General features: G+C 46.2%; 11 non-coding genes across 11 annotated transcripts; all 11 read left to right on the forward strand.

Annotated features, from left to right (window-relative positions):
* Positions 1-1284: 1284 nt before the first annotated feature.
* LOC130312454 (U2 spliceosomal RNA) lies at positions 1285-1475 on the forward strand. Its single transcript, XR_008860570.1, has one exon. It is a non-coding gene; the product is annotated as a U2 spliceosomal RNA (small nuclear RNA).
* A 2091-nt stretch (positions 1476-3566) lies between these two features.
* LOC130312455 (U2 spliceosomal RNA) lies at positions 3567-3757 on the forward strand. The gene has a single exon (XR_008860571.1). It is a non-coding gene; the product is annotated as a U2 spliceosomal RNA (small nuclear RNA).
* A 2092-nt stretch (positions 3758-5849) lies between these two features.
* LOC130312456 (U2 spliceosomal RNA) lies at positions 5850-6040 on the forward strand. The gene has a single exon (XR_008860572.1). It is a non-coding gene; the product is annotated as a U2 spliceosomal RNA (small nuclear RNA).
* Positions 6041-8135: 2095 nt separating this feature from the next.
* Positions 8136-8326, forward strand: LOC130312457 (U2 spliceosomal RNA). Its single transcript, XR_008860573.1, has one exon. It is a non-coding gene; the product is annotated as a U2 spliceosomal RNA (small nuclear RNA).
* Positions 8327-10422: 2096 nt separating this feature from the next.
* LOC130312458 (U2 spliceosomal RNA) lies at positions 10423-10613 on the forward strand. The gene has a single exon (XR_008860574.1). It is a non-coding gene; the product is annotated as a U2 spliceosomal RNA (small nuclear RNA).
* A 2077-nt stretch (positions 10614-12690) lies between these two features.
* On the forward strand, positions 12691-12881 carry LOC130312459 (U2 spliceosomal RNA). Its single transcript, XR_008860575.1, has one exon. It is a non-coding gene; the product is annotated as a U2 spliceosomal RNA (small nuclear RNA).
* A 2101-nt stretch (positions 12882-14982) lies between these two features.
* LOC130312460 (U2 spliceosomal RNA) lies at positions 14983-15173 on the forward strand. Its single transcript, XR_008860576.1, has one exon. It is a non-coding gene; the product is annotated as a U2 spliceosomal RNA (small nuclear RNA).
* Positions 15174-17258: 2085 nt separating this feature from the next.
* On the forward strand, positions 17259-17449 carry LOC130312461 (U2 spliceosomal RNA). The gene has a single exon (XR_008860577.1). It is a non-coding gene; the product is annotated as a U2 spliceosomal RNA (small nuclear RNA).
* Positions 17450-19549: 2100 nt separating this feature from the next.
* Positions 19550-19740, forward strand: LOC130312462 (U2 spliceosomal RNA). Its single transcript, XR_008860578.1, has one exon. It is a non-coding gene; the product is annotated as a U2 spliceosomal RNA (small nuclear RNA).
* Positions 19741-21824: 2084 nt separating this feature from the next.
* On the forward strand, positions 21825-22015 carry LOC130312463 (U2 spliceosomal RNA). The gene has a single exon (XR_008860579.1). It is a non-coding gene; the product is annotated as a U2 spliceosomal RNA (small nuclear RNA).
* A 2096-nt stretch (positions 22016-24111) lies between these two features.
* Positions 24112-24302, forward strand: LOC130312442 (U2 spliceosomal RNA). Its single transcript, XR_008860558.1, has one exon. It is a non-coding gene; the product is annotated as a U2 spliceosomal RNA (small nuclear RNA).
* The last annotated feature ends 58 nt before the right edge of the window (positions 24303-24360 follow it).

A 24360-nucleotide genomic window follows, 5' to 3' on the forward strand; every position in this document is an offset into this window, starting at 1 on the left:
GTCGCTGAACAGTCGCTTTTTATGTATTCAGCACCTATGTATAATGTTGTAAAAATGCTCTAGAAGCTAAAGTCGCAGAAATGTCACACATATTTGGCCTGCAACTTTCTGTGCGACAAATTCAGACAGGAAAAATCAGTATAAATCCTTAGAAAATTATCCCCCAGTGTCTCCATCTGCTGGCGGTATTGAATAAGCATTGCTGCACTGATGGGGTATGCATTAGACGAAAAAAAAGAAGAAAAAGAAGAATAATACGCCCAGAAAAGAGGCGAAAAGGAGAAAAACGTAAAAAAACGTGAAAAAAAAGTAAGAGGAAGAGAAGGGAAAAAAAGGTGGAAATGGGTTTAAAAGTGATTTCGGCGGAGAAATATATATATATATATATATATATATATATATATATATATATGCGCACACACACACATAGATATAAACGTATTCTCCGTTGAGATATTGCAGCCGCTGCTGTGTCCAGGCCCAGGAGCCTTAGCACTGTGCTGTGATGTCACTCAATACCACTGACATCACTAGGTGTAAACAACATCTCTCCTTTGCTGTGTATGTGACTATGGAGCTGTTTGGTGATGTCGTCTATTACGGCCTTCATAGAAGCAACAGGAGATTGTTGCATCCATCTTGAACCCTCAGAACTACAGTGCTATGATGTCACTCACTTCCACAGGCCTTGCAGAGTGTAAACAACAACAACCCAGCTTTGTTGTGTATGTAACCAAAGGGATTTGTGATGTCACCTAGAACCTTCACAGCAGCGACAGCTTTATGAGGAGCATCAGCACTGCTCTGCCTGAGCAGAACCATCACCGCCATAGGTTGTCAAATAACCCGGATTTAACCCACACAGGTAAGTCCAATGGGGTGCAGGCATGTCCTCTATGCTTACAGCTTCCCGTGGGTGTTGGTTTGATACCGTTTGGGGACAGCCAAGGAGGCATCTGCAGGCAACAAAGGTAGGTGTGTGCTTGTGTGTGTGTTTCCTATGCAGATCCTAAGCCCAGTGTCACATGCAAGTAGGAGGAGTAAGAAGGGTTCCTGGCAAATCCGGGTTATGGATTGCATTTAAAAAGGCCCCGTGGGAGTGCAATGGGCCCCTGTCTTGCTGCTTAGCAATAATGGTATGGGTTTAGGTTCTGCTGTGTGTACTGGTGGTTGACTGCCCCCCAGCCCAGAGTGTGCATGGAAAATTGTCTGGCAGCCTCCCTGACAGCAAGCAGTGATAGTGCCCATGAAGGGGACCTTGTTGGGCCCGCCCCTTTCACGGTTATCGCTTCTCGGCCTTTTGGCTAAGATCAAGTGTAGTATCTGTTCTTATCAGTTTAATATCTGATACGTCCCCTATCTGGGGACCATATATTAAATGGATTTTTGAGAACGGGGGCCGATTTCGAAGCTTGCTTCCGTCGCCCTATGCATTGACCCGATATGGCAGTATCTTCGGGTACAGTGCACCACCCCCTTACAGGGTTAAAAAGAAAGATTCCTACTTTCATTGCTACCTGCTTGCTGGCTAGCCAGCTAGCCAGCCCTGTGGGCCTTGCTGCTGCTGCAGCCAAAAAACAAAAGGTGGTGCTGCTGCTGCTTCTGCTGCTTCTGCTTCTGCTTGTGTCTGGCCCCTGTTGGAGCGTCCAGGCACAGGACTTCTGCTGCTGCTGACTAAATGGCCTCCTTAATTGGATCATTTGAGTAGCCAGCACACCTGTGCAGGTAGGGCATGACATGATAGGCAGCTGCCTTGATAGCGGGTGGGTGCTGAATGTTCCTAATTGACAAAATAAGATTAATGCTTATGAAGAAATATAAAATCTCATCCCTTCCCCAATATCGCGCCACACCCCTACCCCTTAATTCCCTGGTTGAACGTGATGGACATATGTCTTTTTTCGACCGTACTAACTATGTAACTATGTAACATAACATGGGGGGGGGGGGGGGGTCTCCTGGCTGTTCACACAGGTGTGTCATTGCTGTACATTGACCATGCATTGCTTCTGTGGTATTGCAAAGGCAAAGACAAATGCTTCCAGCCATCCATTGCACTAATGGATTGGTCATCAGCTGGCTGTCTATGTCCCGCATCAATATAGACCAAAGTACAGAGGGTTAGGCTATGCTATTGTGCACCTACCTGATGCATCAGAAGGTGCGAGGCCCTTGCTAAATTCTGTGCACAGACTTTGAGATCTATGCTTTAGACTGTATCTAAACCTGCTCCAACATGGACTGACATTCTGGCCTACTTTCAGCCGATGCGACTTGTCTGTCGCTGAACAGTCGCTTTTTATGTATTCAGCACCTATGTATAATGTTGTAAAAATGCTCTAGAAGCTAAAGTCGCAGAAATGTCACACATATTTGGCCTGCAACTTTCTGTGCGACAAATTCAGACAGGAAAAATCAGTATAAATCCTTAGAAAATTATCCCCCAGTGTCTCCATCTGCTGGCGGTATTGAATAAGCATTGCTGCACTGATGGGGTATGCATTAGACGAAAAAAAAGAAGAAAAAGAAGAATAATACGCCCAGAAAAGAGGCGAAAAGGAGAAAAACGTAAAAAAACGTGAAAAAAAAGTAAGAGGAAGAGAAGGGAAAAAAAGGTGGAAATGGGTTTAAAAGTGATTTCGGCGGAGAAATATATATATATATATATATATATATATATATATATATATATATGCGCACACACACACATAGATATAAACGTATTCTCCGTTGAGATATTGCAGCCGCTGCTGTGTCCAGGCCCAGGAGCCTTAGCACTGTGCTGTGATGTCACTCAATACCACTGACATCACTAGGTGTAAACAACATCTCTCCTTTGCTGTGTATGTGACTATGGAGCTGTTTGGTGATGTCGTCTATTACGGCCTTCATAGAAGCAACAGGAGATTGTTGCATCCATCTTGAACCCTCAGAACTACAGTGCTATGATGTCACTCACTTCCACAGGCCTTGCAGAGTGTAAACAACAACAACCCAGCTTTGTTGTGTATGTAACCAAAGGGATTTGTGATGTCACCTAGAACCTTCACAGCAGCGACAGCTTTATGAGGAGCATCAGCACTGCTCTGCCTGAGCAGAACCATCACCGCCATAGGTTGTCAAATAACCCGGATTTAACCCACACAGGTAAGTCCAATGGGGTGCAGGCATGTCCTCTATGCTTACAGCTTCCCGTGGGTGTTGGTTTGATACCGTTTGGGGACAGCCAAGGAGGCATCTGCAGGCAACAAAGGTAGGTGTGTGCTTGTGTGTGTGTTTCCTATGCAGATCCTAAGCCCAGTGTCACATGCAAGTAGGAGGAGTAAGAAGGGTTCCTGGCAAATCCGGGTTATGGATTGCATTTAAAAAGGCCCCGTGGGAGTGCAATGGGCCCCTGTCTTGCTGCTTAGCAATAATGGTATGGGTTTAGGTTCTGCTGTGTGTACTGGTGGTTGACTGCCCCCCAGCCCAGAGTGTGCATGGAAAATTGTCTGGCAGCCTCCCTGACAGCAAGCAGTGATAGTGCCCATGAAGGGGACCTTGTTGGGCCCGCCCCTTTCACGGTTATCGCTTCTCGGCCTTTTGGCTAAGATCAAGTGTAGTATCTGTTCTTATCAGTTTAATATCTGATACGTCCCCTATCTGGGGACCATATATTAAATGGATTTTTGAGAACGGGGGCCGATTTCGAAGCTTGCTTCCGTCGCCCTATGCATTGACCCGATATGGCAGTATCTTCGGGTACAGTGCACCACCCCCTTACAGGGTTAAAAAGAAAGATTCCTACTTTCATTGCTACCTGCTTGCTGGCTAGCCAGCTAGCCAGCCCTGTGGGCCTTGCTGCTGCTGCAGCCAAAAAACAAAAGGTGGTGCTGCTGCTGCTTCTGCTGCTTCTGCTTCTGCTTGTGTCTGGCCCCTGTTGGAGCGTCCAGGCACAGGACTTCTGCTGCTGCTGACTAAATGGCCTCCTTAATTGGATCATTTGAGTAGCCAGCACACCTGTGCAGGTAGGGCATGACATGATAGGCAGCTGCCTTGATAGCGGGTGGGTGCTGAATGTTCCTAATTGACAAAATAAGATTAATGCTTATGAAGAAATATAAAATCTCATCCCTTCCCCAATATCGCGCCACACCCCTACCCCTTAATTCCCTGGTTGAACGTGATGGACATATGTCTTTTTTCGACCGTACTAACTATGTAACTATGTAACATAACATGGGGGGGGGGGGGGGTCTCCTGGCTGTTCACACAGGTGTGTCATTGCTGTACATTGACCATGCATTGCTTCTGTGGTATTGCAAAGGCAAAGACAAATGCTTCCAGCCATCCATTGCACTAATGGATTGGTCATCAGCTGGCTGTCTATGTCCCGCATCAATATAGACCAAAGTACAGAGGGTTAGGCTATGCTATTGTGCACCTACCTGATGCATCAGAAGGTGCGAGGCCCTTGCTAAATTCTGTGCACAGACTTTGAGATCTATGCTTTAGACTGTATCTAAACCTGCTCCAACATGGACTGACATTCTGGCCTACTTTCAGCCGATGCGACTTGTCTGTCGCTGAACAGTCGCTTTTTATGTATTCAGCACCTATGTATAATGTTGTAAAAATGCTCTAGAAGCTAAAGTCGCAGAAATGTCACACATATTTGGCCTGCAACTTTCTGTGCGACAAATTCAGACAGGAAAAATCAGTATAAATCCTTAGAAAATTATCCCCCAGTGTCTCCATCTGCTGGCGGTATTGAATAAGCATTGCTGCACTGATGGGGTATGCATTAGACGAAAAAAAAGAAGAAAAAGAAGAATAATACGCCCAGAAAAGAGGCGAAAAGGAGAAAAACGTAAAAAAACGTGAAAAAAAAGTAAGAGGAAGAGAAGGGAAAAAAAGGTGGAAATGGGTTTAAAAGTGATTTCGGCGGAGAAATATATATATATATATATATATATATATATATATATATATATATATGCGCACACACACACATAGATATAAACGTATTCTCCGTTGAGATATTGCAGCCGCTGCTGTGTCCAGGCCCAGGAGCCTTAGCACTGTGCTGTGATGTCACTCAATACCACTGACATCACTAGGTGTAAACAACATCTCTCCTTTGCTGTGTATGTGACTATGGAGCTGTTTGGTGATGTCGTCTATTACGGCCTTCATAGAAGCAACAGGAGATTGTTGCATCCATCTTGAACCCTCAGAACTACAGTGCTATGATGTCACTCACTTCCACAGGCCTTGCAGAGTGTAAACAACAACAACCCAGCTTTGTTGTGTATGTAACCAAAGGGATTTGTGATGTCACCTAGAACCTTCACAGCAGCGACAGCTTTATGAGGAGCATCAGCACTGCTCTGCCTGAGCAGAACCATCACCGCCATAGGTTGTCAAATAACCCGGATTTAACCCACACAGGTAAGTCCAATGGGGTGCAGGCATGTCCTCTATGCTTACAGCTTCCCGTGGGTGTTGGTTTGATACCGTTTGGGGACAGCCAAGGAGGCATCTGCAGGCAACAAAGGTAGGTGTGTGCTTGTGTGTGTGTTTCCTATGCAGATCCTAAGCCCAGTGTCACATGCAAGTAGGAGGAGTAAGAAGGGTTCCTGGCAAATCCGGGTTATGGATTGCATTTAAAAAGGCCCCGTGGGAGTGCAATGGGCCCCTGTCTTGCTGCTTAGCAATAATGGTATGGGTTTAGGTTCTGCTGTGTGTACTGGTGGTTGACTGCCCCCCAGCCCAGAGTGTGCATGGAAAATTGTCTGGCAGCCTCCCTGACAGCAAGCAGTGATAGTGCCCATGAAGGGGACCTTGTTGGGCCCGCCCCTTTCACGGTTATCGCTTCTCGGCCTTTTGGCTAAGATCAAGTGTAGTATCTGTTCTTATCAGTTTAATATCTGATACGTCCCCTATCTGGGGACCATATATTAAATGGATTTTTGAGAACGGGGGCCGATTTCGAAGCTTGCTTCCGTCGCCCTATGCATTGACCCGATATGGCAGTATCTTCGGGTACAGTGCACCACCCCCTTACAGGGTTAAAAAGAAAGATTCCTACTTTCATTGCTACCTGCTTGCTGGCTAGCCAGCTAGCCAGCCCTGTGGGCCTTGCTGCTGCTGCAGCCAAAAAACAAAAGGTGGTGCTGCTGCTGCTTCTGCTGCTTCTGCTTCTGCTTGTGTCTGGCCCCTGTTGGAGCGTCCAGGCACAGGACTTCTGCTGCTGCTGACTAAATGGCCTCCTTAATTGGATCATTTGAGTAGCCAGCACACCTGTGCAGGTAGGGCATGACATGATAGGCAGCTGCCTTGATAGCGGGTGGGTGCTGAATGTTCCTAATTGACAAAATAAGATTAATGCTTATGAAGAAATATAAAATCTCATCCCTTCCCCAATATCGCGCCACACCCCTACCCCTTAATTCCCTGGTTGAACGTGATGGACATATGTCTTTTTTCGACCGTACTAACTATGTAACTATGTAACATAACATGGGGGGGGGGGGGGGGGGTCTCCTGGCTGTTCACACAGGTGTGTCATTGCTGTACATTGACCATGCATTGCTTCTGTGGTATTGCAAAGGCAAAGACAAATGCTTCCAGCCATCCATTGCACTAATGGATTGGTCATCAGCTGGCTGTCTATGTCCCGCATCAATATAGACCAAAGTACAGAGGGTTAGGCTATGCTATTGTGCACCTACCTGATGCATCAGAAGGTGCGAGGCCCTTGCTAAATTCTGTGCACAGACTTTGAGATCTATGCTTTAGACTGTATCTAAACCTGCTCCAACATGGACTGACATTCTGGCCTACTTTCAGCCGATGCGACTTGTCTGTCGCTGAACAGTCGCTTTTTATGTATTCAGCACCTATGTATAATGTTGTAAAAATGCTCTAGAAGCTAAAGTCGCAGAAATGTCACACATATTTGGCCTGCAACTTTCTGTGCGACAAATTCAGACAGGAAAAATCAGTATAAATCCTTAGAAAATTATCCCCCAGTGTCTCCATCTGCTGGCGGTATTGAATAAGCATTGCTGCACTGATGGGGTATGCATTAGACGAAAAAAAAGAAGAAAAAGAAGAATAATACGCCCAGAAAAGAGGCGAAAAGGAGAAAAACGTAAAAAAACGTGAAAAAAAAGTAAGAGGAAGAGAAGGGAAAAAAAGGTGGAAATGGGTTTAAAAGTGATTTCGGCGGAGAAATATATATATATATATATATATATATATATATATATATATATATATGCGCACACACACACATAGATATAAACGTATTCTCCGTTGAGATATTGCAGCCGCTGCTGTGTCCAGGCCCAGGAGCCTTAGCACTGTGCTGTGATGTCACTCAATACCACTGACATCACTAGGTGTAAACAACATCTCTCCTTTGCTGTGTATGTGACTATGGAGCTGTTTGGTGATGTCGTCTATTACGGCCTTCATAGAAGCAACAGGAGATTGTTGCATCCATCTTGAACCCTCAGAACTACAGTGCTATGATGTCACTCACTTCCACAGGCCTTGCAGAGTGTAAACAACAACAACCCAGCTTTGTTGTGTATGTAACCAAAGGGATTTGTGATGTCACCTAGAACCTTCACAGCAGCGACAGCTTTATGAGGAGCATCAGCACTGCTCTGCCTGAGCAGAACCATCACCGCCATAGGTTGTCAAATAACCCGGATTTAACCCACACAGGTAAGTCCAATGGGGTGCAGGCATGTCCTCTATGCTTACAGCTTCCCGTGGGTGTTGGTTTGATACCGTTTGGGGACAGCCAAGGAGGCATCTGCAGGCAACAAAGGTAGGTGTGTGCTTGTGTGTGTGTTTCCTATGCAGATCCTAAGCCCAGTGTCACATGCAAGTAGGAGGAGTAAGAAGGGTTCCTGGCAAATCCGGGTTATGGATTGCATTTAAAAAGGCCCCGTGGGAGTGCAATGGGCCCCTGTCTTGCTGCTTAGCAATAATGGTATGGGTTTAGGTTCTGCTGTGTGTACTGGTGGTTGACTGCCCCCCAGCCCAGAGTGTGCATGGAAAATTGTCTGGCAGCCTCCCTGACAGCAAGCAGTGATAGTGCCCATGAAGGGGACCTTGTTGGGCCCGCCCCTTTCACGGTTATCGCTTCTCGGCCTTTTGGCTAAGATCAAGTGTAGTATCTGTTCTTATCAGTTTAATATCTGATACGTCCCCTATCTGGGGACCATATATTAAATGGATTTTTGAGAACGGGGGCCGATTTCGAAGCTTGCTTCCGTCGCCCTATGCATTGACCCGATATGGCAGTATCTTCGGGTACAGTGCACCACCCCCTTACAGGGTTAAAAAGAAAGATTCCTACTTTCATTGCTACCTGCTTGCTGGCTAGCCAGCTAGCCAGCCCTGTGGGCCTTGCTGCTGCTGCAGCCAAAAAACAAAAGGTGGTGCTGCTGCTGCTTCTGCTGCTTCTGCTTCTGCTTGTGTCTGGCCCCTGTTGGAGCGTCCAGGCACAGGACTTCTGCTGCTGCTGACTAAATGGCCTCCTTAATTGGATCATTTGAGTAGCCAGCACACCTGTGCAGGTAGGGCATGACATGATAGGCAGCTGCCTTGATAGCGGGTGGGTGCTGAATGTTCCTAATTGACAAAATAAGATTAATGCTTATGAAGAAATATAAAATCTCATCCCTTCCCCAATATCGCGCCACACCCCTACCCCTTAATTCCCTGGTTGAACGTGATGGACATATGTCTTTTTTCGACCGTACTAACTATGTAACTATGTAACATAACATGGGGGGGGGGGGGGGGGGTCTCCTGGCTGTTCACACAGGTGTGTCATTGCTGTACATTGACCATGCATTGCTTCTGTGGTATTGCAAAGGCAAAGACAAATGCTTCCAGCCATCCATTGCACTAATGGATTGGTCATCAGCTGGCTGTCTATGTCCCGCATCAATATAGACCAAAGTACAGAGGGTTAGGCTATGCTATTGTGCACCTACCTGATGCATCAGAAGGTGCGAGGCCCTTGCTAAATTCTGTGCACAGACTTTGAGATCTATGCTTTAGACTGTATCTAAACCTGCTCCAACATGGACTGACATTCTGGCCTACTTTCAGCCGATGCGACTTGTCTGTCGCTGAACAGTCGCTTTTTATGTATTCAGCACCTATGTATAATGTTGTAAAAATGCTCTAGAAGCTAAAGTCGCAGAAATGTCACACATATTTGGCCTGCAACTTTCTGTGCGACAAATTCAGACAGGAAAAATCAGTATAAATCCTTAGAAAATTATCCCCCAGTGTCTCCATCTGCTGGCGGTATTGAATAAGCATTGCTGCACTGATGGGGTATGCATTAGACGAAAAAAAAGAAGAAAAAGAAGAATAATACGCCCAGAAAAGAGGCGAAAAGGAGAAAAACGTAAAAAAACGTGAAAAAAAAGTAAGAGGAAGAGAAGGGAAAAAAAGGTGGAAATGGGTTTAAAAGTGATTTCGGCGGAGAATATATATATATATATATATATATATATATATATATATATATATATATGCGCACACACACACATAGATATAAACGTATTCTCCGTTGAGATATTGCAGCCGCTGCTGTGTCCAGGCCCAGGAGCCTTAGCACTGTGCTGTGATGTCACTCAATACCACTGACATCACTAGGTGTAAACAACATCTCTCCTTTGCTGTGTATGTGACTATGGAGCTGTTTGGTGATGTCGTCTATTACGGCCTTCATAGAAGCAACAGGAGATTGTTGCATCCATCTTGAACCCTCAGAACTACAGTGCTATGATGTCACTCACTTCCACAGGCCTTGCAGAGTGTAAACAACAACAACCCAGCTTTGTTGTGTATGTAACCAAAGGGATTTGTGATGTCACCTAGAACCTTCACAGCAGCGACAGCTTTATGAGGAGCATCAGCACTGCTCTGCCTGAGCAGAACCATCACCGCCATAGGTTGTCAAATAACCCGGATTTAACCCACACAGGTAAGTCCAATGGGGTGCAGGCATGTCCTCTATGCTTACAGCTTCCCGTGGGTGTTGGTTTGATACCGTTTGGGGACAACCAAGGAGGCATCTGCAGGCAACAAAGGTAGGTGTGTGCTTGTGTGTGTGTTTCCTATGCAGATCCTAAGCCCAGTGTCACATGCAAGTAGGAGGAGTAAGAAGGGTTCCTGGCAAATCCGGGTTATGGATTGCATTTAAAAAGGCCCCGTGGGAGTGCAATGGGCCCCTGTCTTGCTGCTTAGCAATAATGGTATGGGTTTAGGTTCTGCTGTGTGTACTGGTGGTTGACTGCCCCCCAGCCCAGAGTGTGCATGGAAAATTGTCTGGCAGCCTCCCTGACAGCAAGCAGTGATAGTGCCCATGAAGGGGACCTTGTTGGGCCCGCCCCTTTCACGGTTATCGCTTCTCGGCCTTTTGGCTAAGATCAAGTGTAGTATCTGTTCTTATCAGTTTAATATCTGATACGTCCCCTATCTGGGGACCATATATTAAATGGATTTTTGAGAACGGGGGCCGATTTCGAAGCTTGCTTCCGTCGCCCTATGCATTGACCCGATATGGCAGTATCTTCGGGTACAGTGCACCACCCCCTTACAGGGTTAAAAAGAAAGATTCCTACTTTCATTGCTACCTGCTTGCTGGCTAGCCAGCTAGCCAGCCCTGTGGGCCTTGCTGCTGCTGCAGCCAAAAAACAAAAGGTGGTGCTGCTGCTGCTTCTGCTTCTGCTTGTGTCTGGCCCCTGTTGGAGCGTCCAGGCACAGGACTTCTGCTGCTGCTGACTAAATGGCCTCCTTAATTGGATCATTTGAGTAGCCAGCACACCTGTGCAGGTAGGGCATGACATGATAGGCAGCTGCCTTGATAGCGGGTGGGTGCTGAATGTTCCTAATTGACAAAATAAGATTAATGCTTATGAAGAAATATAAAATCTCATCCCTTCCCCAATATCGCGCCACACCCCTACCCCTTAATTCCCTGGTTGAACGTGATGGACATATGTCTTTTTTCGACCGTACTAACTATGTAACTATGTAACATAACATGGGGGGGGGGGGGGGGGTCTCCTGGCTGTTCACACAGGTGTGTCATTGCTGTACATTGACCATGCATTGCTTCTGTGGTATTGCAAAGGCAAAGACAAATGCTTCCAGCCATCCATTGCACTAATGGATTGGTCATCAGCTGGCTGTCTATGTCCCGCATCAATATAGACCAAAGTACAGAGGGTTAGGCTATGCTATTGTGCACCTACCTGATGCATCAGAAGGTGCGAGGCCCTTGCTAAATTCTGTGCACAGACTTTGAGATCTATGCTTTAGACTGTATCTAAACCTGCTCCAACATGGACTGACATTCTGGCCTACTTTCAGCCGATGCGACTTGTCTGTCGCTGAACAGTCGCTTTTTATGTATTCAGCACCTATGTATAATGTTGTAAAAATGCTCTAGAAGCTAAAGTCGCAGAAATGTCACACATATTTGGCCTGCAACTTTCTGTGCGACAAATTCAGACAGGAAAAATCAGTATAAATCCTTAGAAAATTATCCCCCAGTGTCTCCATCTGCTGGCGGTATTGAATAAGCATTGCTGCACTGATGGGGTATGCATTAGACGAAAAAAAAGAAGAAAAAGAAGAATAATACGCCCAGAAAAGAGGCGAAAAGGAGAAAAACGTAAAAAAACGTGAAAAAAAAGTAAGAGGAAGAGAAGGGAAAAAAAGGTGGAAATGGGTTTAAAAGTGATTTCGGCGGAGAAATATATATATATATATATATATATATATATATATATATGCGCACACACACACATAGATATAAACGTATTCTCCGTTGAGATATTGCAGCCGCTGCTGTGTCCAGGCCCAGGAGCCTTAGCACTGTGCTGTGATGTCACTCAATACCACTGACATCACTAGGTGTAAACAACATCTCTCCTTTGCTGTGTATGTGACTATGGAGCTGTTTGGTGATGTCGTCTATTACGGCCTTCATAGAAGCAACAGGAGATTGTTGCATCCATCTTGAACCCTCAGAACTACAGTGCTATGATGTCACTCACTTCCACAGGCCTTGCAGAGTGTAAACAACAACAACCCAGCTTTGTTGTGTATGTAACCAAAGGGATTTGTGATGTCACCTAGAACCTTCACAGCAGCGACAGCTTTATGAGGAGCATCAGCACTGCTCTGCCTGAGCAGAACCATCACCGCCATAGGTTGTCAAATAACCCGGATTTAACCCACACAGGTAAGTCCAATGGGGTGCAGGCATGTCCTCTATGCTTACAGCTTCCCGTGGGTGTTGGTTTGATACCGTTTGGGGACAGCCAAGGAGGCATCTGCAGGCAACAAAGGTAGGTGTGTGCTTGTGTGTGTGTTTCCTATGCAGATCCTAAGCCCAGTGTCACATGCAAGTAGGAGGAGTAAGAAGGGTTCCTGGCAAATCCGGGTTATGGATTGCATTTAAAAAGGCCCCGTGGGAGTGCAATGGGCCCCTGTCTTGCTGCTTAGCAATAATGGTATGGGTTTAGGTTCTGCTGTGTGTACTTGTGGTTGACTGCCCCCCAGCCCAGAGTGTGCATGGAAAATTGTCTGGCAGCCTCCCTGACAGCAAGCAGTGATAGTGCCCATGAAGGGGACCTTGTTGGGCCCGCCCCTTTCACGGTTATCGCTTCTCGGCCTTTTGGCTAAGATCAAGTGTAGTATCTGTTCTTATCAGTTTAATATCTGATACGTCCCCTATCTGGGGACCATATATTAAATGGATTTTTGAGAACGGGGGCCGATTTCGAAGCTTGCTTCCGTCGCCCTATGCATTGACCCGATATGGCAGTATCTTCGGGTACAGTGCACCACCCCCTTACAGGGTTAAAAAGAAAGATTCCTACTTTCATTGCTACCTGCTTGCTGGCTAGCCAGCTAGCCAGCCCTGTGGGCCTTGCTGCTGCTGCAGCCAAAAAACAAAAGGTGGTGCTGCTGCTGCTTCTGCTGCTTCTGCTTCTGCTTGTGTCTGGCCCCTGTTGGAGCGTCCAGGCACAGGACTTCTGCTGCTGCTGACTAAATGGCCTCCTTAATTGGATCATTTGAGTAGCCAGCACACCTGTGCAGGTAGGGCATGACATGATAGGCAGCTGCCTTGATAGCGGGTGGGTGCTGAATGTTCCTAATTGACAAAATAAGATTAATGCTTATGAAGAAATATAAAATCTCATCCCTTCCCCAATATCGCGCCACACCCCTACCCCTTAATTCCCTGGTTGAACGTGATGGACATATGTCTTTTTTCGACCGTACTAACTATGTAACTATGTAACATAACATGGGGGGGGGGGGGGGGGGGGGGTGTCTCCTGGCTGTTCACACAGGTGTGTCATTGCTGTACATTGACCATGCATTGCTTCTGTGGTATTGCAAAGGCAAAGACAAATGCTTCCAGCCATCCATTGCACTAATGGATTGGTCATCAGCTGGCTGTCTATGTCCCGCATCAATATAGACCAAAGTACAGAGGGTTAGGCTATGCTATTGTGCACCTACCTGATGCATCAGAAGGTGCGAGGCCCTTGCTAAATTCTGTGCACAGACTTTGAGATCTATGCTTTAGACTGTATCTAAACCTGCTCCAACATGGACTGACATTCTGGCCTACTTTCAGCCGATGCGACTTGTCTGTCGCTGAACAGTCGCTTTTTATGTATTCAGCACCTATGTATAATGTTGTAAAAATGCTCTAGAAGCTAAAGTCGCAGAAATGTCACACATATTTGGCCTGCAACTTTCTGTGCGACAAATTCAGACAGGAAAAATCAGTATAAATCCTTAGAAAATTATCCCCCAGTGTCTCCATCTGCTGGCGGTATTGAATAAGCATTGCTGCACTGATGGGGTATGCATTAGACGAAAAAAAAGAAGAAAAAGAAGAATAATACGCCCAGAAAAGAGGCGAAAAGGAGAAAAACGTAAAAAAACGTGAAAAAAAAGTAAGAGGAAGAGAAGGGAAAAAAAGGTGGAAATGGGTTTAAAAGTGATTTCGGCGGAGAAATATATATATATATATATATATATATATATATATATATATATATATGCGCACACACACACATAGATATAAACGTATTCTCCGTTGAGATATTGCAGCCGCTGCTGTGTCCAGGCCCAGGAGCCTTAGCACTGTGCTGTGATGTCACTCAATACCACTGACATCACTAGGTGTAAACAACATCTCTCCTTTGCTGTGTATGTGACTATGGAGCTGTTTGGTGATGTCGTCTATTACGGCCTTCATAGAAGCAACAGGAGATTGTTGCATCCATCTTGAACCCTCAGAACTACAGTGCTATGATGTCACTCACTTCCACAGGCCTTGCAGAGTGTAAACAACAACAACCCAGCTTTGTTGTGTATGTAACCAAAGGGATTTGTGATGTCACCTAGAACCTTCACAGCAGCGACAGCTTTATGAGGAGCATCAGCACTGCTCTGCCTGAGCAGAACCATCACCGCCATAGGTTGTCAAATAACCCGGATTTAACCCACACAGGTAAGTCCAATGGGGTGCAGGCATGTCCTCTATGCTTACAGCTTCCCGTGGGTGTTGGTTTGATACCGTTTGGGGACAGCCAAGGAGGCATCTGCAGGCAACAAAGGTAGGTGTGTGCTTGTGTGTGTGTTTCCTATGCAGATCCTAAGCCCAGTGTCACATGCAAGTAGGAGGAGTAAGAAGGGTTCCTGGCAAATCCGGGTTATGGATTGCATTTAAAAAGGCCCCGTGGGAGTGCAATGGGCCCCTGTCTTGCTGCTTAGCAATAATGGTATGGGTTTAGGTTCTGCTGTGTGTACTGGTGGTTGACTGCCCCCCAGCCCAGAGTGTGCATGGAAAATTGTCTGGCAGCCTCCCTGACAGCAAGCAGTGATAGTGCCCATGAAGGGGACCTTGTTGGGCCCGCCCCTTTCACGGTTATCGCTTCTCGGCCTTTTGGCTAAGATCAAGTGTAGTATCTGTTCTTATCAGTTTAATATCTGATACGTCCCCTATCTGGGGACCATATATTAAATGGATTTTTGAGAACGGGGGCCGATTTCGAAGCTTGCTTCCGTCGCCCTATGCATTGACCCGATATGGCAGTATCTTCGGGTACAGTGCACCACCCCCTTACAGGGTTAAAAAGAAAGATTCCTACTTTCATTGCTACCTGCTTGCTGGCTAGCCAGCTAGCCAGCCCTGTGGGCCTTGCTGCTGCTGCAGCCAAAAAACAAAAGGTGGTGGTGCTGCTGCTGCTTCTGCTTCTGCTTGTGTCTGGCCCCTGTTGGAGCGTCCAGGCACAGGACTTCTGCTGCTGCTGACTAAATGGCCTCCTTAATTGGATCATTTGAGTAGCCAGCACACCTGTGCAGGTAGGGCATGACATGATAGGCAGCTGCCTTGATAGCGGGTGGGTGCTGAATGTTCCTAATTGACAAAATAAGATTAATGCTTATGAAGAAATATAAAATCTCATCCCTTCCCCAATATCGCGCCACACCCCTACCCCTTAATTCCCTGGTTGAACGTGATGGACATATGTCTTTTTTCGACCGTACTAACTATGTAACTATGTAACATAACATGGGGGGGGGGGGGGGGGGTCTCCTGGCTGTTCACACAGGTGTGTCATTGCTGTACATTGACCATGCATTGCTTCTGTGGTATTGCAAAGGCAAAGACAAATGCTTCCAGCCATCCATTGCACTAATGGATTGGTCATCAGCTGGCTGTCTATGTCCCGCATCAATATAGACCAAAGTACAGAGGGTTAGGCTATGCTATTGTGCACCTACCTGATGCATCAGAAGGTGCGAGGCCCTTGCTAAATTCTGTGCACAGACTTTGAGATCTATGCTTTAGACTGTATCTAAACCTGCTCCAACATGGACTGACATTCTGGCCTACTTTCAGCCGATGCGACTTGTCTGTCGCTGAACAGTCGCTTTTTATGTATTCAGCACCTATGTATAATGTTGTAAAAATGCTCTAGAAGCTAAAGTCGCAGAAATGTCACACATATTTGGCCTGCAACTTTCTGTGCGACAAATTCAGACAGGAAAAATCAGTATAAATCCTTAGAAAATTATCCCCCAGTGTCTCCATCTGCTGGCGGTATTGAATAAGCATTGCTGCACTGATGGGGTATGCATTAGACGAAAAAAAAGAAGAAAAAGAAGAATAATACGCCCAGAAAAGAGGCGAAAAGGAGAAAAACGTAAAAAAACGTGAAAAAAAAGTAAGAGGAAGAGAAGGGAAAAAAAGGTGGAAATGGGTTTAAAAGTGATTTCGGCGGAGAAATATATATATATATATATATATATATATATATATATATATATGCGCACACACACACATAGATATAAACGTATTCTCCGTTGAGATATTGCAGCCGCTGCTGTGTCCAGGCCCAGGAGCCTTAGCACTGTGCTGTGATGTCACTCAATACCACTGACATCACTAGGTGTAAACAACATCTCTCCTTTGCTGTGTATGTGACTATGGAGCTGTTTGGTGATGTCGTCTATTACGGCCTTCATAGAAGCAACAGGAGATTGTTGCATCCATCTTGAACCCTCAGAACTACAGTGCTATGATGTCACTCACTTCCACAGGCCTTGCAGAGTGTAAACAACAACAACCCAGCTTTGTTGTGTATGTAACCAAAGGGATTTGTGATGTCACCTAGAACCTTCACAGCAGCGACAGCTTTATGAGGAGCATCAGCACTGCTCTGCCTGAGCAGAACCATCACCGCCATAGGTTGTCAAATAACCCGGATTTAACCCACACAGGTAAGTCCAATGGGGTGCAGGCATGTCCTCTATGCTTACAGCTTCCCGTGGGTGTTGGTTTGATACCGTTTGGGGACAGCCAAGGAGGCATCTGCAGGCAACAAAGGTAGGTGTGTGCTTGTGTGTGTGTTTCCTATGCAGATCCTAAGCCCAGTGTCACATGCAAGTAGGAGGAGTAAGAAGGGTTCCTGGCAAATCCGGGTTATGGATTGCATTTAAAAAGGCCCCGTGGGAGTGCAATGGGCCCCTGTCTTGCTGCTTAGCAATAATGGTATGGGTTTAGGTTCTGCTGTGTGTACTGGTGGTTGACTGCCCCCCAGCCCAGAGTGTGCATGGAAAATTGTCTGGCAGCCTCCCTGACAGCAAGCAGTGATAGTGCCCATGAAGGGGACCTTGTTGGGCCCGCCCCTTTCACGGTTATCGCTTCTCGGCCTTTTGGCTAAGATCAAGTGTAGTATCTGTTCTTATCAGTTTAATATCTGATACGTCCCCTATCTGGGGACCATATATTAAATGGATTTTTGAGAACGGGGGCCGATTTCGAAGCTTGCTTCCGTCGCCCTATGCATTGACCCGATATGGCAGTATCTTCGGGTACAGTGCACCACCCCCTTACAGGGTTAAAAAGAAAGATTCCTACTTTCATTGCTACCTGCTTGCTGGCTAGCCAGCTAGCCAGCCCTGTGGGCCTTGCTGCTGCTGCAGCCAAAAAACAAAAGGTGGTGCTGCTGCTGCTTCTGCTGCTTCTGCTTCTGCTTGTGTCTGGCCCCTGTTGGAGCGTCCAGGCACAGGACTTCTGCTGCTGCTGACTAAATGGCCTCCTTAATTGGATCATTTGAGTAGCCAGCACACCTGTGCAGGTAGGGCATGACATGATAGGCAGCTGCCTTGATAGCGGGTGGGTGCTGAATGTTCCTAATTGACAAAATAAGATTAATGCTTATGAAGAAATATAAAATCTCATCCCTTCCCCAATATCGCGCCACACCCCTACCCCTTAATTCCCTGGTTGAACGTGATGGACATATGTCTTTTTTCGACCGTACTAACTATGTAACTATGTAACATAACATGGGGGGGGGGGGGGGGGGGGGTCTCCTGGCTGTTCACACAGGTGTGTCATTGCTGTACATTGACCATGCATTGCTTCTATGGTATTGCAAAGGCAAAGACAAATGCTTCCAGCCATCCATTGCACTAATGGATTGGTCATCAGCTGGCTGTCTATGTCCCGCATCAATATAGACCAAAGTACAGAGGGTTAGGCTATGCTATTGTGCACCTACCTGATGCATCAGAAGGTGCGAGGCCCTTGCTAAATTCTGTGCACAGACTTTGAGATCTATGCTTTAGACTGTATCTAAACCTGCTCCAACATGGACTGACATTCTGGCCTACTTTCAGCCGATGCGACTTGTCTGTCGCTGAACAGTCGCTTTTTATGTATTCAGCACCTATGTATAATGTTGTAAAAATGCTCTAGAAGCTAAAGTCGCAGAAATGTCACACATATTTGGCCTGCAACTTTCTGTGCGACAAATTCAGACAGGAAAAATCAGTATAAATCCTTAGAAAATTATCCCCCAGTGTCTCCATCTGCTGGCGGTATTGAATAAGCATTGCTGCACTGATGGGGTATGCATTAGACGAAAAAAAAGAAGAAAAAGAAGAATAATACGCCCAGAAAAGAGGCGAAAAGGAGAAAAACGTAAAAAAACGTGAAAAAAAAGTAAGAGGAAGAGAAGGGAAAAAAAGGTGGAAATGGGTTTAAAAGTGATTTCGGCGGAGAAATATATATATATATATATATATATATATATATATATATATATATATATGCGCACACACACACATAGATATAAACGTATTCTCCGTTGAGATATTGCAGCCGCTGCTGTGTCCAGGCCCAGGAGCCTTAGCACTGTGCTGTGATGTCACTCAATACCACTGACATCACTAGGTGTAAACAACATCTCTCCTTTGCTGTGTATGTGACTATGGAGCTGTTTGGTGATGTCGTCTATTACGGCCTTCATAGAAGCAACAGGAGATTGTTGCATCCATCTTGAACCCTCAGAACTACAGTGCTATGATGTCACTCACTTCCACAGGCCTTGCAGAGTGTAAACAACAACAACCCAGCTTTGTTGTGTATGTAACCAAAGGGATTTGTGATGTCACCTAGAACCTTCACAGCAGCGACAGCTTTATGAGGAGCATCAGCACTGCTCTGCCTGAGCAGAACCATCACCGCCATAGGTTGTCAAATAACCCGGATTTAACCCACACAGGTAAGTCCAATGGGGTGCAGGCATGTCCTCTATGCTTACAGCTTCCCGTGGGTGTTGGTTTGATACCGTTTGGGGACAGCCAAGGAGGCATCTGCAGGCAACAAAGGTAGGTGTGTGCTTGTGTGTGTGTTTCCTATGCAGATCCTAAGCCCAGTGTCACATGCAAGTAGGAGGAGTAAGAAGGGTTCCTGGCAAATCCGGGTTATGGATTGCATTTAAAAAGGCCCCGTGGGAGTGCAATGGGCCCCTGTCTTGCTGCTTAGCAATAATGGTATGGGTTTAGGTTCTGCTGTGTGTACTGGTGGTTGACTGCCCCCCAGCCCAGAGTGTGCATGGAAAATTGTCTGGCAGCCTCCCTGACAGCAAGCAGTGATAGTGCCCATGAAGGGGACCTTGTTGGGCCCGCCCCTTTCACGGTTATCGCTTCTCGGCCTTTTGGCTAAGATCAAGTGTAGTATCTGTTCTTATCAGTTTAATATCTGATACGTCCCCTATCTGGGGACCATATATTAAATGGATTTTTGAGAACGGGGGCCGATTTCGAAGCTTGCTTCCGTCGCCCTATGCATTGACCCGATATGGCAGTATCTTCGGGTACAGTGCACCACCCCCTTACAGGGTTAAAAAGAAAGATTCCTACTTTCATTGCTACCTGCTTGCTGGCTAGCCAGCTAGCCAGCCCTGTGGGCCTTGCTGCTGCTGCAGCCAAAAAACAAAAGGTGGTGCTGCTGCTGCTTCTGCTTCTGCTTGTGTCTGGCCCCTGTTGGAGCGTCCAGGCACAGGACTTCTGCTGCTGCTGACTAAATGGCCTCCTTAATTGGATCATTTGAGTAGCCAGCACACCTGTGCAGGTAGGGCATGACATGATAGGCAGCTGCCTTGATAGCGGGTGGGTGCTGAATGTTCCTAATTGACAAAATAAGATTAATGCTTATGAAGAAATATAAAATCTCATCCCTTCCCCAATATTGCGCCACACCCCTACCCCTTAATTCCCTGGTTGAACGTGATGGACATATGTCTTTTTTCGACCGTACTAACTATGTAACTATGTAACATAACATGGGGGGGGGGGGTCTCCTGGCTGTTCACACAGGTGTGTCATTGCTGTACATTGACCATGCATTGCTTCTGTGGTATTGCAAAGGCAAAGACAAATGCTTCCAGCCATCCATTGCACTAATGGATTGGTCATCAGCTGGCTGTCTATGTCCCGCATCAATATAGACCAAAGTACAGAGGGTTAGGCTATGCTATAGTGCACCTACCTGATGCATCAGAAGGTGCGAGGCCCTTGCTAAATTCTGTGCACAGACTTTGAGATCTATGCTTTAGACTGTATCTAAACCTGCTCCAACATGGACTGACATTCTGGCCTACTTTCAGCCGATGCGACTTGTCTGTCGCTGAACAGTCGCTTTTTATGTATTCAGCACCTATGTATAATGTTGTAAAAATGCTCTAGAAGCTAAAGTCGCAGAAATGTCACACATATTTGGCCTGCAACTTTCTGTGCGACAAATTCAGACAGGAAAAATCAGTATAAATCCTTAGAAAATTATCCCCCAGTGTCTCCATCTGCTGGCGGTATTGAATAAGCATTGCTGCACTGATGGGGTATGCATTAGACGAAAAAAAAGAAGAAAAAGAAGAATAATACGCCCAGAAAAGAGGCGAAAAGGAGAAAAACGTAAAAAAACGTGAAAAAAAAGTAAGAGGAAGAGAAGGGAAAAAAAGGTGGAAATGGGTTTAAAAGTGATTTCGGCGGAGAAATATATATATATATATATATATATATATATATATATATATATATATATATGCGCACACACACACATAGATATAAACGTATTCTCCGTTGAGATATTGCAGCCGCTGCTGTGTCCAGGCCCAGGAGCCTTAGCACTGTGCTGTGATGTCACTCAATACCACTGACATCACTAGGTGTAAACAACATCTCTCCTTTGCTGTGTATGTGACTATGGAGCTGTTTGGTGATGTCGTCTATTACGGCCTTCATAGAAGCAACAGGAGATTGTTGCATCCATCTTGAACCCTCAGAACTACAGTGCTATGATGTCACTCACTTCCACAGGCCTTGCAGAGTGTAAACAACAACAACCCAGCTTTGTTGTGTATGTAACCAAAGGGATTTGTGATGTCACCTAGAACCTTCACAGCAGCGACAGCTTTATGAGGAGCATCAGCACTGCTCTGCCTGAGCAGAACCATCACCGCCATAGGTTGTCAAATAACCCGGATTTAACCCACACAGGTAAGTCCAATGGGGTGCAGGCATGTCCTCTATGCTTACAGCTTCCCGTGGGTGTTGGTTTGATACCGTTTGGGGACAGCCAAGGAGGCATCTGCAGGCAACAAAGGTAGGTGTGTGCTTGTGTGTGTGTTTCCTATGCAGATCCTAAGCCCAGTGTCACATGCAAGTAGGAGGAGTAAGAAGGGTTCCTGGCAAATCCGGGTTATGGATTGCATTTAAAAAGGCCCCGTGGGAGTGCAATGGGCCCCTGTCTTGCTGCTTAGCAATAATGGTATGGGTTTAGGTTCTGCTGTGTGTACTGGTGGTTGACTGCCCCCCAGCCCAGAGTGTGCATGGAAAATTGTCTGGCAGCCTCCCTGACAGCAAGCAGTGATAGTGCCCATGAAGGGGACCTTGTTGGGCCCGCCCCTTTCACGGTTATCGCTTCTCGGCCTTTTGGCTAAGATCAAGTGTAGTATCTGTTCTTATCAGTTTAATATCTGATACGTCCCCTATCTGGGGACCATATATTAAATGGATTTTTGAGAACGGGGGCCGATTTCGAAGCTTGCTTCCGTCGCCCTATGCATTGACCCGATATGGCAGTATCTTCGGGTACAGTGCACCACCCCCTTACAGGGTTAAAAAGAAAGATTCCTACTTTCATTGCTACCTGCTTGCTGGCTAGCCAGCTAGCCAGCCCTGTGGGCCTTGCTGCTGCTGCAGCCAAAAAACAAAAGGTGGTGCTGCTGCTGCTTCTGCTGCTTCTGCTTCTGCTTGTGTCTGGCCCCTGTTGGAGCGTCCAGGCACAGGACTTCTGCTGCTGCTGACTAAATGGCCTCCTTAATTGGATCATTTGAGTAGCCAGCACACCTGTGCAGGTAGGGCATGACATGATAGGCAGCTGCCTTGATAGCGGGTGGGTGCTGAATGTTCCTAATTGACAAAATAAGATTAATGCTTATGAAGAAATATAAAATCTCATCCCTTCCCCAATATCGCGCCACACCCCTACCCCTTAATTCCCTGGTTGAACGTGATGGACATATGTCTTTTTTCGACCGTACTAACTATGTAACTATGTAACATAACATGGGGGGGGGGGGGGGGGGGGGTCTCCTGGCTGTTCACACAGGTGTGTCATTGCTGTACATTGACCATGCATTGCTTCTGTGGTATTGCAAAGGCAAAGACAAATGCTTCCAGCCATCCATTGCACTAATGGATTGGTCATCAGCTGGCTGTCTATGTCCCGCATCAATATAGACCAAAGTACAGAGGGTTAGGCTATGCTATTGTGCACCTACCTGATGCATCAGAAGGTGCGAGGCCCTTGCTAAATTCTGTGCACAGACTTTGAGATCTATGCTTTAGACTGTATCTAAACCTGCTCCAACATGGACTGACATTCTGGCCTACTTTCAGCCGATGCGACTTGTCTGTCGCTGAACAGTCGCTTTTTATGTATTCAGCACCTATGTATAATGTTGTAAAAATGCTCTAGAAGCTAAAGTCGCAGAAATGTCACACATATTTGGCCTGCAACTTTCTGTGCGACAAATTCAGACAGGAAAAATCAGTATAAATCCTTAGAAAATTATCCCCCAGTGTCTCCATCTGCTGGCGGTATTGAATAAGCATTGCTGCACTGATGGGGTATGCATTAGACGAAAAAAAAGAAGAAAAAGAAGAATAATACGCCCAGAAAAGAGGCGAAAAGGAGAAAAACGTAAAAAAACGTGAAAAAAAAGTAAGAGGAAGAGAAGGGAAAAAAAGGTGGAAATGGGTTTAAAAGTGATTTCGGCGGAGAAATATATATATATATATATATATATATATATATATATATATATATGCGCACACACACACATAGATATAAACGTATTCTCCGTTGAGATATTGCAGCCGCTGCTGTGTCCAGGCCCAGGAGCCTTAGCACTGTGCTGTGATGTCACTCAATACCACTGACATCACTAGGTGTAAACAACATCTCTCCTTTGCTGTGTATGTGACTATGGAGCTGTTTGGTGATGTCGTCTATTACGGCCTTCATAGAAGCAACAGGAGATTGTTGCATCCATCTTGAACCCTCAGAACTACAGTGCTATGATGTCACTCACTTCCACAGGCCTTGCAGAGTGTAAACAACAACAACCCAGCTTTGTTGTGTATGTAACCAAAGGGATTTGTGAGGTCACCTAGAACCTTCACAGCAGCGACAGCTTTATGAGGAGCATCAGCACTGCTCTGCCTGAGCAGAACCATCACCGCCATAGGTTGTCAAATAACCCGGATTTAACCCACACAGGTAAGTCCAATGGGGTGCAGGCATGTCCTCTATGCTTACAGCTTCCCGTGGGTGTTGGTTTGATACCGTTTGGGGACAGCCAAGGAGGCATCTGCAGGCAACAAAGGTAGGTGTGTGCTTGTGTGTGTGTTTCCTATGCAGATCCTAAGCCCAGTGTCACATGCAAGTAGGAGGAGTAAGAAGGGTTCCTGGCAAATCCGGGTTATGGATTGCATTTAAAAAGGCCCCGTGGGAGTGCAATGGGCCCCTGTCTTGCTGCTTAGCAATAATGGTATGGGTTTAGGTTCTGCTGTGTGTACTGGTGGTTGACTGCCCCCCAGCCCAGAGTGTGCATGGAAAATTGTCTGGCAGCCTCCCTGACAGCAAGCAGTGATAGTGCCCATGAAGGGGACCTTGTTGGGCCCGCCCCTTTCACGGTTATCGCTTCTCGGCCTTTTGGCTAAGATCAAGTGTAGTATCTGTTCTTATCAGTTTAATATCTGATACGTCCCCTATCTGGGGACCATATATTAAATGGATTTTTGAGAACGGGGGCCGATTTCGAAGCTTGCTTCCATCGCCCTATGCATTGACCCGATATGGCAGTATCTTCGGGTACAGTGCACCACCCCCTTACAGGGTTAAAAAGAAAGATTCCTACTTTCATTGCTACCTGCTTGCTGGCTAGC

This window comes from Hyla sarda, unplaced genomic scaffold (assembly GCF_029499605.1).
Source record: "Hyla sarda isolate aHylSar1 unplaced genomic scaffold, aHylSar1.hap1 scaffold_1717, whole genome shotgun sequence".
Taxonomy (NCBI): Eukaryota; Metazoa; Chordata; class Amphibia; order Anura; family Hylidae; genus Hyla; species Hyla sarda.